Source organism: Natrix helvetica (assembly GCF_964273705.1).
Source record: "Natrix helvetica genome assembly, chromosome: 1".
NCBI lineage: Eukaryota > Metazoa > Chordata > Lepidosauria > Squamata > Natricidae > Natrix > Natrix helvetica.
Window position 1 is genome coordinate 251,052,660 of NC_138548.1, and position 14,001 is coordinate 251,066,660.

Below are 14,001 nucleotides of genomic sequence, written 5' to 3' on the forward strand. Positions count from 1 at the left end.
CTTATCAATATCTTTTAATTTATTAAAGGATAGCCTATCCAAATTAACTTCTAACCCTCTTACAGCATGAAATTTATTTTCTGCAGTTAACATAAATCTCTGAATAGATTTTAAAGGAAAAAAGTCACTTTGTCTACAAACACATTAACTACATGGTGTTTCTAGTCATATTAACAACTTTTAAGATTTAATTTTTGCCAATAGTCTATGTTAATATTTATTTAATAAACTTAGCCATCATTGTTAGAAATGGATTTTGTTTGGAGTACCTATTTGTTTGAAGAAAAATGGCCTATTAATTATTATTTAATTAATGACAATTAAAGCTTGTGTTGATGAATATTACTGATTAATTATAGAAATAGTATTAATTATTATTAATTGTATTAATTATATTATTAGAACAATAATTTCTGTATTAATTATTCTGTTTTAATTACAGAAATAATATTACATTGAAATATCATTTTCAATAATACATTTTTAAAGACTGAACAACACACAGCAGTTACACAGCAATACTCTTCCATGGTGCCCATCTCCAAAATTATACTAGATTCAGGTGTGAAAGACCAATGCTACACATTAAAGTCCAATTAAACTGATTTATTGTTCCTGCCTATGCACAGGAATCTAGTCAACTAACTGTTAGTACTATTTTGGTGCTAGAAAAGGGTTAACAGAATTCAAGTGGGGTTGGACCAGTGGTAATGGCCTGCCAGGTCCCCGAACCAGTTCTCTGGACAGCGCCATAGGCGCCACCATCTTGTTTTTAGTTTCTTTGCATGCATCAAGCACACGCAACAAGCAGTAGTGCCTGCTGGAACCCACCCTTGGGTTGGACTTAGTCCACTTGTGACTATATAGCAACTCTAGGCTGAGTCCTCTTTTGACTCCACCCCAGGTTCTGCCACTCCTTCTCCTACAACTGGCCCCATTGCTATTAATATTTCAAAAGGCTTTCAAGACCTGGTTATGTGACCAGGCCTGGAGTTCCCATCGAACTGGAGACTTGTCTAAATGACTTCATTGTTGTGGAGACTCTATTATTTATTCTCCCTTCAGCTCTGGCTTGCATTTTTATTTTTATGTTATTTATTGCAATGTTTTTAATATTTCTTCCTTCCTATAATCTGAATGGAGAAATAACTTGCCTACATTTTTTTCATGCCTTTGGTTAACCCTAACAAGTATTGACGGTTTTTTCCCCTTACAGAATCCTCCACTCCGCTTTTATAAGATTTTACAGCAGACCCACATGGATACAGAGACACCTAGATACAGAAAATATTAGAATTTTGGAATTTTCATTGGAACCACTTGTTCAGTACTGTCAGACTAAAATGTAACTTTGGTGTGAGTCAGCAAGGAATTCATAGGAGTTTGTCGTGTGACATTGTTTCATAACCATATAAATGAACATTCATATTTTCACCAGCATTTATAGCAATAGCATTTAGACTTATATACTACTTAATAGTGCTTCACAGCCCTCTCTTTCAATCTTAGTGTCCTTAAAAGGCTCTGCCACAGTTGCAAGCAAAATGGCTGATCCTTTCCTGTTTCAGTGCTCAAGCTCATGGAAAATTACTGTCCTGTGGTCTGCTCATGAAGAGCAGCTGTAAGGAGCACATGTGTGTGATCTCCTGTCCTCTCCTTGCTGGAGTGTTTCTGAGGACCCTGTCTTCTCATAGTTACTTAGTTATTGCTGCAGTCATTAGCTCTACTTTCACAGAAGCATCTTCAGAGTTCACCATAATTTCATAGAACCTCCCACCCTTCTTATTTTCTAAGGATGTTTACAAGATCTGTCTGTAGTACAAAGGTACTCTTGTACATAAACATGAGGGGAGAAAGAAAAATTAGAACTATTTAGTAAATAGTTAATAGTAATGCTAATAGTAAATTACTAATTAACTAATAGTAAAATAGTAAAGGAAAAATAAAGGCAAGCAATGTACCAGGTTCAAGGGAAAAGTTGCTTTTTTGTCATTATGGGACAAGGAAACTGCACCAGCTGTCTGTATCTCTTTATTTCCTACCTTTGCCAAACTGCATAAGAGGACAAGAACCTTTTTACTTCTTCAGTCACATGTCTTCTTTTTAAAAGGGTGCGGAGGAAATATAAGATATAAAGTGTTTTGTTGTTTGTTTATGGAAATCCAGATTTCCATTGTCTTGATTTGCTCAACCAAAACAGCTACATGTGGTTTGTGTTATGTGAGTTTTGCACACTACAACTGTGATCATCCCTTAAAATAAGATTTGATTTCTATGAGTTGTGAAAATATTGGAAATATAAAACTTCAAAATACCATAAAATCTCCAGTTCTCTGAATTTTCAGATCTAACCTTTTTCATTATCCATGTTATTTTTCATCCTTTCAACCAGCTTGGTTTCATAACTATCATATCCTCCACTTTAAACATCTGGTTATGTATGTATTTTGGATGTCTCCCAAAGCTTTACAATACATGAAAAACATACGGTATATATATATTATCTTGGAGCACATAAAGGTATATTTTTTATCACTGAATGAACTTGATTCATTGTATAATTTAAAAAGTCATGACAAGTTCTAAAGTTTCCAAAATCTAGTAAATACTATCTCCAGCTGAAGAGACAATGATTTAATAAAGCAGTTAGGATTACAGTCAACAAACTCATACAAAAGCGAAGTTGAAATCTATTCAACATTAGCTATAAATTCTGAGAACATCAGCAATTGATCTGAATGCAGAGAAATGATCCAGCTGGAAATCATGACATCTATTTTCTTCTGCAACAGAAAATTGGACATCTATGGCATCATCAAGTTTCAATAAAATTGGGCTATAACCCTAGTTCATATAATTCATTTTACCTGGTTAGATTGGGCTGCAGAATCTTTGATGCTGACTTTCCCACGAAAAGCCATTCAAGCCCATCCTCCATGAGGAACCTCCTGGAGATATAGTGGCTCTTCTGTGTAAGGAAAACAAGACTAGTTTTAGTCATTTATAAGGAGGAATACTGACTGGATATTACATCTCATGCTAAATCATAATGTGGTTTCTTTGGTTTAACTTGGTAAGATGTGTGAACCCACTTACTGATCAATTAGCATGCTGACTGGGGAATTCTGGGAGTTGAAGTCCATACTTCTTAAAGTAACTAAGTTTGAGAAACCTGCTGTAGAGTAGTGATGGCGAACCTTTTTCTTATGGCGTGCCAAAATTACGCACATGCCCACTATTACACATGTACATGTGCCCATACCAATTCAATCTTCCCTGCCTATCTGTGCATGCATGCATGACCACCACCCCGCACAACTCCTCCTCAGGCTCTGGAGGCTTTCCTGAAGCCTGGGGAGGGTGAAAATGGCCTCCCCCGCCCTCCCAGAGGCCCTATGGAAGCTTGAAATGGATCATTTCCAAACATCCGGTTGGCCGTTGGGGCCGTTTCTCACTCTCCCCAGCCTCTGGAGGCTTTCCTGAAGCCTGAGGAGGGCAAAAAAAGGCACCAATAAGCCAAACGGAAATTCTGGAATGAACTTCCAGTTGGCCCGTTGGGTCCGTTTTTCGCTCTCCCCAGTCTCCGGAGGCTTTCCTGAAGCCTGGGGAGGGCAAAAATGACCTCCCCTGGCCTTCCAGAAGGCCGAAAATTAGCTGGCTGGTGTGCGCATGCACGCTGCAGCTGACTGCTGGCGTGCCAGCAAATATGGCTCCCCGAACCACCTGTGGCATGCATGCCATAGGTTCGCCATCACGGCTCTAGAGTATTCCCAATTATGCTTCATCTGAGATATTCACCCCTCACAGAAGCAATGAAATTTCTCTTTCCCACATGGAGGCAAACAATTAGTGCAGAGCTTCTACCTCTTCAAGATCTTGTCCCTGCAACTTGCTGAATATTATGTGCATTGCTTTACTGCTTATAATAGTTTACTGGAAGAAGTCTTGTCTGGCCTCGAATTTGCTAAAGAGACAGGAGACCATGTTTTCTTGAAGTAGCTTTGAAGTACTTCTTAACGCTTTCTTAGTCCTATACACTGTCTTGCCCAGTTCTGCACCACCTTTAACCTTGTTAAGCATTCTTTCCTGCTTTTCATCAAAATTATTAATGAAAATGTTGAAAAGTATTCAAGAATGAAAATCCACCTAATACTCCAATCCAGTTTGATAAAGACCCTTTGAACTATTATTCTCCTTTGAGTGCAATTTTCACACTTGCTGAGGACCCAAACAGGTACCATATTTTTGCACTATAAGATGCACTGGACTATAAGGCGCACATTAGCTTTAGAGGGGGAGTACAAGAAAAAAATATCTGCCTCTGCCTCCCAGCATCTATCTGGTATTTAGGCTAGCATCCTTGTGGCAAACAGCAAACAGCCTGGTCAACTTCACCACATTATCACAGTCCCAACACATGGCTCGTCATGTCGATTTCCCTGGTTTCTTCTCACTTATTCATCTGATCCTCATTAGACAACAAGATATGTCTATATGTCTATCTTGCTTGCTTGAGAAAAATTTACATAAGAATGCTGTATCAATTGAAAGTTATCTCCAGACCATTCTTATTCCAGACTACATGCTGGAAATTCAAAATTCCCCTTTTCACTTTCTTCAAAGTACTTTGCTGAGTTCATAAGTAGGCATCCAGTGTTTTACTTCTGAATCACTGAATCGTCTTAGCAATACAATAATACAATACAATAGTAGAGTTGGAAGGGACCTTGGAGGTCTTCTAGTCCAACCCGCTGCCTAGGCAGGAAACCCTATACTGTTTCAGACAAATAGCTATCCAACATCTTCTTAAAGACTTAAAGCAGCCTAGGTATAGCAACTAAAATTTTAAATTGCAAACAGAGTGCATAAAATGCAAAGGCATTCTTTATTTATGTTCACATTCTACTATCCCCATTCTCGCTGGGTTAACCTAACCGGGTTCCTACAGTCATTTCAGTTTTGAAGGGTAGCATATTATTCACAACCTGAAAAAAACCCTCAATTTTGCCTTCCGATTTCTTTAGATTTTTGTATTTATTATTTTGCGTATGATTATTGTGTTGCTCTTTCTTCATGTGAAAACCGTGATTATTTTTAATTGTGGATAGATGTAGAATATAGTACTTTGGGGTGAAGTAAAACACAAAAACACTATTGTCATCTGTATTACTAATTTCCTTTCCTTACTGTGCTGTTTGGGGTTTTTTTTTTTGGGGGGGGAGGCAGCTGAGGCTAATAAGTACAGAGAAGAGGCTTGCTAAATTATTTACATTAGATGTTCATGCTGGAAACATGCACGAAAGAGTGTCAGATCCAAGAAAGGGATCCTGCTGAACAGAGGTGGGTTCCTACCAGTTTGGACAGGTTCAGTGAGTAGATAGTAACTTGGCCTGTCACGCCTCTGAACCAGTTCTATCGACGGCGGCGCCATCTTGATTTTCGGTTCTGCACATGCGCAGAACAATCTTCATTACAAAAAAATTATTTTCTCCCCTTTTCTAACTTTGTACACATGCACAGACCTTTTAAGCTGTAAATGCTCAGACACACAGTGTGCATGTTGGGCGTGAACATGAGCAATGTGTGCGTGCACGCGCAGAAATCTTTGTGCACCAAACCGTCAGTGATACCAGCAGCAACCCACCCCTGCTGCTGAATTCAGAGATGCAAGCAGTGAACATTCAACACATTTACCTATTTACATGTCTATCTGTGCACATGCATACAAACACACATGAAGGTAGACACATTCCTTCTGTTATTCTCATCTATTCATCATCATATTCCTTCTGTTCATATTCTTTTTATTGGTACTATATTCCTCCTGTTTCTTCCAAAATGCTGAGTTTTTCATGCATATACAGATTTGGTTTTTCCCTAGCTAGGAAGCAGATTTATATCACCTTCCACTAACTATGATAGATATTTCCCTCTAAAGGGCAAATTGTAAGAATTATCTATCATAAGAGATCCCTTTGCTGTCCTGGATGATGTATATATATTAATAGGGTATACTGTATTTTTTTTAATAGAGGTAACATAAATTCTGAGGTTTCAATCAGACTTCTACCTAATAAAGAAAAAGGTGGTTATAAATGCAGACACAAACATTAAAACTGTGCAGTGTTCATTCTCTAAAAGATGCTTCAAAATGTGCAGGAGGGCAGACAGGACACCCCTGGATAATATCAAGCCACCATGTCCATTCCCAGAGGCTCCTCGATATATTTTATAGCTACTTTGTTGCAGAAAATGACAAGCTTAGACTTCTCAGGATACAGGAAAAGTTTATTTGGCAGCCAGGTTCAGAAAGCTAGCATGTAGCTAGCATTGGAAATTCTGAACAACCTTCATTATTGAAGCACACTTTCTTAAACATTCTCAAAGGCAGCGTAACACGGAAACACTTAACTCATTTCTTATTGGTTATTTTGGGAAAAAAGCCTTATAAGTAGATGGGGGTCTTACTTCTCCTTTTGTTCTTGGAACACAGGTATGGACTACGTGTCTTTAGCAAACTTTATTTGAACCTTGTGGTTTGGACTTTTGACATAGGGATGTTGGCTGGAACATGTTGTGGTTGGAGGCTGATGACATTTTCCTGTCCCTTTAAGCAAGCTTCTAACTGTCCCTTTTATGCCACGTCTTCATTCTTATATTTTAATTCATATTTTATTCTACTTTAACTTCAGAATCTTGAGAAAGGGCTTAGCTGCTTTACGATAAGGTGGGCAGGTCCTCCATTCACACTTTGGCACTTTCCAAGACATCTTTAGGTGTTTGAATCCAATGTTCTGCATAACCTACGTGAATGTAAAATTTGTGACTACCATACCTTTCCAAATAAAATAAGGGAAAATAAAAGGATTACCAGATTTTAGAGAGCTACTGCTATAAGGCAGTGATGGCTAACCTTTTTTTCCTCTTGTGCCAACAGCGCATGCACGCATGCCCACACCCATAATATAAAGTGTGCGTGCCCCCTGCCCTTCCTGCGGACTAGCAACTTGGTAATTAAGTGAACTCACAACTGTGTGATCTTACTTAAGGTTTCCTTTGCTTTATAATCCTGTAAAAGTAATAAACATGGGGATTGGTCATAAAGTTACTTCTTTATCGTTATAATTGTGAATGGTTGCCAAACAAGGCAGTCTCTAAATGAGGGCTACATATAAACTGTGGTAAATACTTTCCCCTTAGTGCTTCGTAAGGCTGGATATTTGTCTTCTGAGTAATTCAAACCTGTTAAATAGAGTATTCCTAACCTTAATGATTATGCTCTGGTTTTAATGCAGCCATTACAACGAATGCAATTCATGTGACTAAGGACTATTCATTAACTTTTCTAGATGGAAAGGTCCTTTATATATTAGCATTAAACAGGGAGTCCTTCTGAGCTGAGCAAAATCTTGGAAACCAACACATTTTGGTCCCTGAAACACAGTTGCAAATGATTCCAATTCCTCTTTAATTCACCCCTATACAGGCCACATAATATCCAAAGACAGGTTTGGGGGAACAAAGACCCACTTTCAAGGCTCTCAGCATTAAAACAAAACTGCTCCACAGAGCTTTCAGTGCATGGGATACCAGTTGTCTGAAAGCAGCTTCCAGCGTGGGTAGGGGACGGTAGTTAGTTATCAAAAGTCAGGGTGATGTTTCTGGTTACTGCGACTGTTTCATTTGCATTGTATTGTGCTGGATGCATATAATCTATAATGAATTGGGTGGAGTACAGGTTTCTAAGGAGCCACATAACTCTGCCTGATAGTAGGGCCAGCTCTGGTATTTAACTTGATTAATGAAGCAGGGTGTTAAAGTCACAGTTATTATAAACTGCACATTGTTCTTCTTTGGTCAATGTTGGTCAACTGTTGCTGATCAGATAAATGCCTTCTAATTGGCCTGGGGTACACAAACTTTTCAGCTCATCAACCCCTTCATAAAGGCTTCCAATTGTTCATTGACCCCCATTTATTCTATGAAAATAATTTAATGAATTCTACCTTATTAAACCAACCAGCACCACAACACCACTGATCCCTTGCGCAGTTCCACTCACCTTTGTGGGTCAGTACTGGCCAATCGGAAGAACCGCGAATTTGACTTTTGTACTGAAACCTATGCCATTCTATAAATGGAGAGATTGACTGAATTACTGAATCTAAGTGCACAAATATACTCAAGAACTATGGAAAAAACAAAAACCAATGGGGATTTTCTTCTTGAGAAAAGAACAATATCTTGGAATGTTAGGAATCATACATTTGAGTGGGGTTAGAAAAGACTGTTCTAAGAAGAGTGCAAGAGGAACAAAACTTATCCATATTACGATGGAGTCCGCAGGCATTTTTCAGACTCTGTCTCCTATGGTGCAGCAAATGAAAGCTCGCAAAAGGTTCCAGTATCACATCATTAGTTGAAAACAAGCAATTACGGTGCAGTGCAGGCTACAAGAATGAGCTACATTCTGCATATTTGTCTCCTCAGCTCTTCCTACCATGCTATTTTCCAGATGCAATAGCTATGATGTCTGGGAATGATGGAAGGGACAATAGAGCTGGAAGGCAGCAGGTTGGGTGAAAGAGAAGGGCTACCTGCTTTTCTCTTCCCTTTCTCAAGAGTCAAATTGTTTAAATGTGCTACAGCCGCCAGGTTTGTAGTGAATCACCTTCAGATTGTTGAATATTGGGCGCTATACAACAAAATGAAATGCAATGGTGAAAAAAGTAAGGTTCTACATTTAGGCAAGAAAAACACAATGCACAGGTACAATATATGTGGTACCTCACTCAATAGTAATAACTATGGGGGGGGGGGGCACTTGGAGTCCTAGTGGACAACCATTTAAATATGAGCCAGCAGTGTGCCAAAAAAGCCAACACCTTTGTAGGCTGCATAAACAGAGGGATAGAATCAAGAACATGTGAAGTGTTAATACCACTTTATAATGCTTTGGTAAGGCCAAGAATACTGCATCCAGTTTTGGTTGCCACAATGTTAAAAAGATGCTGAGACTCTAGAAAGTGTGCAGGGAAGAGCAACAAAGATGATTAGGGGACTGGAGGCTAAAGCATAGGAAGAATGGTTGCAGCAACTGGGTATGTCTGTTGAAAAGAAGGACTAGGGGAGACATGATAGCAGTGTTCCAATATCTCAGAAGTTACTACAAAGAAGAGGGAGTCAAACCATTCTCCAAAGCATTTGAAACAATGGATGGAAACTAATCAAGGAGAGAGAAGCAAGTTAGAACTAAGGAGAAATTTCCTGACAGTTTGAACAATTAATCAGTGGAACAACTTGTCTCCAGAAGTTGTAAATGTTCCAACACTGGAAGTTTTTAAGAAAAGATACTTATGGTTATGGATAACCATTTGTCTGAAATGGTGTAGGGTTTCCTGCCTTAGCAGGGGTTTGGACTATTCTATTTTATTTATAGATTAAAATCCATGTAGTGTTGTACTGAATTTTTCTTCTGCCATTTTTTAAAAAGTCATCACTTCAGTGAAAAATTGATTTTTTTCTTCCAAAATGTTAGTGGCATTTTTATGACAAGTGAATATATAGGACCTTGCCTTTACCTAGGCAAAAAAAAAAAAAAGGTGAACCAGAGCTGTGGCTTCAATCTTCTTTTTAGAAAACTGTAGCCTCCCTGGATTCTAATCTTTTACTTAAACTCCTGGGCAAGATGCTTTTAAAGAAAGAAGTCATCAGTTTCCAAGGATGCATTTCTGGATACTGAATCAAGGGCTGCAGAGCAATAGAGCAACTAAATGTGCATCTAAAATGAAGATCACCTTACAACCATGTCTAAATTAACATCTCTACCAAACCAGCTCAAGCTCAAAAAGACAATGAAAAGGATAAAAAAGAAAAAGAAATTCCCAAATGTCTTGCCAAGAGCTTTTAAAGGAGTAGAAAGCACAATCTCCAGCACAATATTCAGATACTATGAAGCTGGCTCAGAACTAGTGGTTCCAGAAGTTGGAGCTAAACATTGCCAAATCTGTTTCATTGATATCTCTCACCATGGCCTAATTTTCCTTCCATCGTGTGGTTTCATCATCACTTATTTGCAATGGGCTGTAATTAAAATCCCGGGTCTGTGTTTCAGCATTCTCCGAAGGCATATTGGGAGTATCCCAGGCTGCTTAAAACGTCACCTGCTGAGGCATATCATCCCTTCCTAAATAGCTATGACAGTGATCAAACTTGGGCTAATTACGGTGACTTCATTATTTGTTTGTATGTTTTAATATTTAATTGCTTTCATGTTCATCCAATTACGAAGCAACAGCAAATAGAAAATTAACTTTTTATCAATCTGCTCCCAGCCCAGCTAAGTGGCACTTCAAAGGACAAGCACAATGGGAGGTTAACCAACCTGAGCGAGCATTATAAGACATACTTCAGTCAGTGAAGGGATCCTCCAGCTAAAGGCAGGAAGAACTGTGCACATCGGGCTGGGCTAAGAACTTGCTTGACTCTCTCTGACATTACTTTTCCTGAATCCCTTTTATATTTCTTCTGCACTGTCAATAATCTGCTTTATTAAGTCCCTGCCTGGTATAGTGCTTTTCAGCTGTAAATGGCTGTTATGTAACTGCCCTACGTGGCCGAATATCTTCACCGAGTTATACAACTGTGCAAAACTTTTAATTAGATGTGCTGTTGTATTGCACTATTTTTCCCCTTCCCCAATAACAAATTGCGTTATTAAACGTTTTCCCTTTTTACAGGCAGTCCTCAACATACGACCAAAGTTGATCCCAGTTTCTGTTGCTAAATGAGGCATTCGAAAAGTGAGTCCCTCCCCCCCTTTTACAACCTTTCTTGCCACAGTTGTTAAGTGAATCCCTGCAATTGTTAAGTTAGTAACGTGGTTGTTAAGTGAAACTGGCTTCCCCATTGATTTTGCTTGTCAGAAGATCACAAAAAGGGGATCACGTGACCCTGCAATTGTCCTAAATATGAACCAGTTGCCAAGCATGTGAATTTTGATCATGTGTCCATGGGGAGGCCACAATGGTTGTAAGTGTGGGAAATGGTCATAAGTCACTTTTTTTCACTGCCGTTGTAACTTTGAACGTCACTAAAACTGTTGGACTTACAATACCTGGAATAGTGCATCCAGATTTCATCACCACATTACAAAAAAAAATGCTGAGACTTTAGAAAAAAAATGCAAAGAGCAACAAAGATGATTCAGGGCTAGGAGACAAAATACAGTATATGAGGAATTGGGTATGGCGGGTCTAGTGAAACAAAGTACTAGAGATGACATAGTAGCAGCATTCCAGTATTTGAAGGGCTACCATAAAGAAGAGGGGCACAAATTATTTTCCAAAGCACCAGACGGCAGGACAAGAAACAATGGATGGAAACTAATCATGGAGAGAAGCAACCTGGAATTAAGGAGAAACTTCCTAACAGGGAGGACAATGGAACAGCTTGCCTTCGGAAGTTGTGGGTGTTTCATCACTGGAGGATTTTCAGAAGAGACTGGACACTCAATCACCTGTATGAAATGGTATAGGTTATCCTGCTTGAGCAGCGGGATGGAATAGAAGACCTCCAAGGTCCCTTCCAGCTCTATTCTGATTGATTGATTGATTATCTGTACTGTACTCTTTTATTGTAAAGACTAGCCAGAGACTATAATAAAGATATTTGATATTTAAACTCCTCAAGCATATCAGATTGTTTAGTAAGTAGTATTTGGTGATCCTCTCCTTTTACACTTCCTGGCCTCTTCTGCCATGGTTTTGATATCACCTGTTTAGTATGATGAGCCCAGAGGTGGTATTCAGCAGGTTTTGACCAGTTCTGAAGAACTGGTGGTGGAAATTTTGAGTAGTTTGGAGAACCTAACCAGTAAATACCACCTCCGACTGGCTCTGTCCCCATCTATTTTCTGTCTCCTGAGTCCCAGCTGATCGAGAGGGAATGTGGATTTTGCAGTATCCTTCCCCTGGAGTGGGGAGGGAATGGAGATTGTACAGTTTCCTTCTCCTGCCACACCCACCAAGCCACGCCCATACAACTGGTAGTAAAAATCTTTGAATAACACCACTGGTTGAGTACCAGTCAGAGTGAGACTGAAAAAGGGAGAAGGCCTACATAGAAGTAAAAAAGGAAAGAAAAATGAACTCCATTTGCTGTTTTTTTAAAATTCATTTTGAGCTTAAATTCCTTGTTTGAGCTTTCTTTTATTCACATTTTTTAAACTTCAGAAACACTGTAAATCTGCTTCAATTTGCAAAATCTGTATTAGTTATCATTCCTGATCCTGGCATCTTACTAAGTATATTACTTATGAGAATATTCAGATTGAAGCATTTCAATATTATTGTAGGTCAATACCTATTTGTTCATTGATTTTTCTCTCTCTCTATTCTTTTAACTTACCCGTTAATGTATATTATAAAGGAAACCGGAGATTTTCCTACAAATTTCAGGATGAAAAGGAATAACAAATTTCAAATGAGAGATCTGAAAGAATTCAAAACAGTTGTATCTGAATTTACCGTAGATGCAATAATGACTAAAGAAAGTGATCTCAGCTATTGTTTAGAAGTACTTAGCAAACATTATGAATGCATTTAAGCTTTGGGAATTTTGATTATATGAACAGCTCTCTAAAAAAGAAATACTTACCGTAAGTTCCTTTCATAGTAAATTATTAAATACCTGACCATCAAGAATCATAGAAATATTCAGGACAAAAATGTATGATTTCAAGACTGTTCATTTGGTTTCTCTTCTACTTTTGAGCTACCATAGAAATATGACCTTGGGGAAACCCAAAATACTTTTAAAAAGATTTTAGAAATAAGTTTTACTATTAAAACAACATCAGTTGCATTGTTATATATTTTCTACCGACTCCTAGTGTGTATTGTTTTCATATAAATATTTGATAATGTTTTGAAGTATGTAAAATTTTGTAGAAATTGTATTTCAGGGGTTTACTTTCAATATTTTTACGGTGTACAGACTTCAATATTACTTAATTAGGGTGGTGTTATCTATATGCTAGACCAGGGGTCAGCAAACTGCTGTGGCTCCGCCACCGGTTGGTGCCACAATTTTGAGAGGAGCTTCCGGGGGGGGGGAAGCACAGTGCGTTAGGAGAAGACTCTGTGCAAGGGGAGGTTTTTCCAGTTGTCTCCACAATTGATAGGGCTTTCGGTAATGACAGGTAGAGGAAAAAGCATGCTGCGCTAGGAGGAGACTCTATGGTGGGGGAACTGAACTTCCGGTCAGCTCCAGAATTGAACAGGGGGTTTCCGGTTAGGACCTTTGTGGCTTCCGGTGTTCTTTTCTGTGGGAAACGGGTCCAAATGGCTCTTTGAGTATTTAAGTTTGCCTACCCCTGTGCTAGACAATCAAAAAAGTAGCATTGCCTACTAACAAGCATAAGAAAGATATTTGTTCCTGGGGTGCAACCTAATAGAAAATGAAGAATAAGGCAGGCTAATTAGGGACAGTCTAAAATCTTGAAAGTTTCTAAGATTTCAATTATTGTGTTTTCATCGACAAACCATGTAGTGTAGTTGAACTTGAAAATATCAGAATTGTCATTTTAATGAAATATTTTATAGATTCTAAATTAAAGTTTGCCTATGTATATGAAACTCAAGACCCAAGAGTTTTCGATCTTTCTTAGATTTCTTTCTTCAATCTTATAGACAGTTTAAAAGATTTAAAATATATATTTTAAGATCCAGGCACTCCTAAATTTCTCACTGCAACAAGATATCCATTGCAGGCATGGCAATGGCAATATTAGAGCACAAGAAAAGTGTAATCACAAAGAGAAATAACCAAACCATCTAGTTAAGTCAACATAACTTTCTGTATTTGCCAATAGATGACCATTGGAATTTGCCCAAGAACCCAACTTCAAGGTAGAGATGAATTCGGAGCCACCAAATACATCATCACTCTTTTGATTCTGTTTCCTGCTCTACCAACCCAACTAATTTCCTCAAATGTCAT